The sequence below is a fragment of the Eschrichtius robustus genome, chromosome 9 (genome assembly GCF_028021215.1).
Source record: "Eschrichtius robustus isolate mEscRob2 chromosome 9, mEscRob2.pri, whole genome shotgun sequence".
In the NCBI taxonomy this organism is placed as follows: domain Eukaryota; kingdom Metazoa; phylum Chordata; class Mammalia; order Artiodactyla; family Eschrichtiidae; genus Eschrichtius; species Eschrichtius robustus.
The window spans coordinates 37,682,294-37,684,128 of NC_090832.1; the positions used below are offsets into that span (position 1 = coordinate 37,682,294).

Sequence of the window (1,835 nt, forward strand, 5' to 3'; positions counted from 1 at the left end):
CCTTTTCCTGTTCATACCAATTTCCAGTCTTCCAGGAGAAGGAGATCAAGTCATGGGGCAACCCAGTTAAAACCTAGTCTCCCATGAAACATTGAAGGTAGAGAGGTTGCCAGAGGACACTGTAGCAGAAAAGCCAGCTCTAATTGGCAAAAATGAGGTAGTTCAATAGGTTGTGCACTCCGAATAGTCCTTCTCCATGGTGAGAGAACAAAAAGTGTCCCTGCTGTGCAGACCCTGAGACCACCGTGCAGGAATGACGGCCTTAGATTAAAACATAAAACCAGAATATTTATATTAAGAAAAAAGTTAACTCAAGATATACCATTTGCACACAACTAGTTCAGTTGGCATCCTGAGACAGCGGGACCCAAGGTGCAGTTATTGAAGGGAGCAAATAAATATAAGCGTATTGGCTTAGAATACCATATGGGAGGGAGTGGGCAGCTGAGCAGCAAGTCTGCAGCTGTCCCCCCAAGCACCCCTTTTGCCTATCATCACAACCCATTTCTTGGGACAGTGCCTGGCACCCTATCTCAAGAGTGGGTTATGAGGAGACAAGATGTGGAAAAATCCAGCCTTACCCCTGAGAGATTCCCTCCTCTGGAATATAGTGGCTTGTGGGTTGAACCCATCAAGATTAGGCATGAGGTGGTCTCATGCCTAATCATTTCACTCTGGCATGGCAAATATTATTGTTACATACCCTTCTTTGAAAGGAAAACAACTTCTCTACTCAGGCCACTTTCAAAAGCTGGAGATTCTGTGGGTGGAGACTTGGATAAAGCGTACAGGCTCTAGAGGGATTTCCTCCAAAGCCCTCCTGTGCATTTGAACAGAGTATGGTTGGAGTTCCTTTGTCTCACCACTACCCTGACCCAAGTGGGAAGAGGGGGCGATGGTGTGGACCGAGTCAGAGATACATGGTAGTGCCAGCTGCCCCTACCCACCCTGCCCCCACTTTGTCACTCTGCAGATTGATGCCCGCTCCTAGAAACTTCCTGATGGCAAAAGGATGGCCCCAACACTGAGGCTCAGTTCTTAGCCTCTAAAGCAGGGCAGGGCCCTGGATCTCCTCTTCCTCCCCAAAGTATGCTGGCCTTCCTTGTGAGCTGGGGATTTTCAGTGTACAGGAGGCTGCCACATGGCAGATGCGGCATGTCTGGGCCTGGGGTGGCTCCTTGCATTCCTTGGCCTCATGGTCTAGACCTCCACAGTTGTCTCATCTGTCTCTCTTTCATCTTCCTTCTGCATGTATTTCCCTTTTGGCCACCTCACACTCCCAATACCGAACACCCACCAGGGCTGGTGACACTGAGAGATTCCAGTCCCTAAGGGGACTTCTCAACGGTGAACTCCATTGCCTCACCCTCCTTCAGGCTCCGGAAGCCCTCCGTGTGCAGTTTACTCTGGGGCACAAAGTGCAGCACGACCTTGGTGCTAGCAGTCACAAACGGCAAGCACGACCTGTGCTCCCGCTGGGACCCACTTACAGGTGCTGGCATGGTGCTGCCGTCTGGGCCATGTCCTCTGACACCACCTCTGGTGCCTTGGTGCTGCCACCTGCGAACTGCTGGCCTGACGTGGAGACCATGGTAGTTGGTTGAGCTCCTGATCAAGAGCTTGCTGCCCCCTGAGAAGTCCAGAGGCAAAAGGTGGTGGGAGAAGAGGCTGCTGCAGCTTCTCTAGTACTCCAGGTGATGCTTATGACACCAGCATTTGAGAATCGCGATTTAGATAGAGCAAGAGAGTGAGTGAGGAGCAGGTTTAAGTAAGTGTATAAGTGTGTAGGAGGGCTTACTTACGGTAGACCTGCGGCCTCCAGAGCTCATGCGGGG

General features: G+C 51.1%; 1 pseudogene; it reads right to left on the minus strand.

The window, feature by feature from the left end:
• Window positions 1-1,045: 1,045 nt before the first annotated feature.
• On the minus strand, window positions 1,046-1,591 carry LOC137769589 (protein lin-28 homolog A-like; annotated as a pseudogene).
• Window positions 1,592-1,835: the final 244 nt, after the last annotated feature.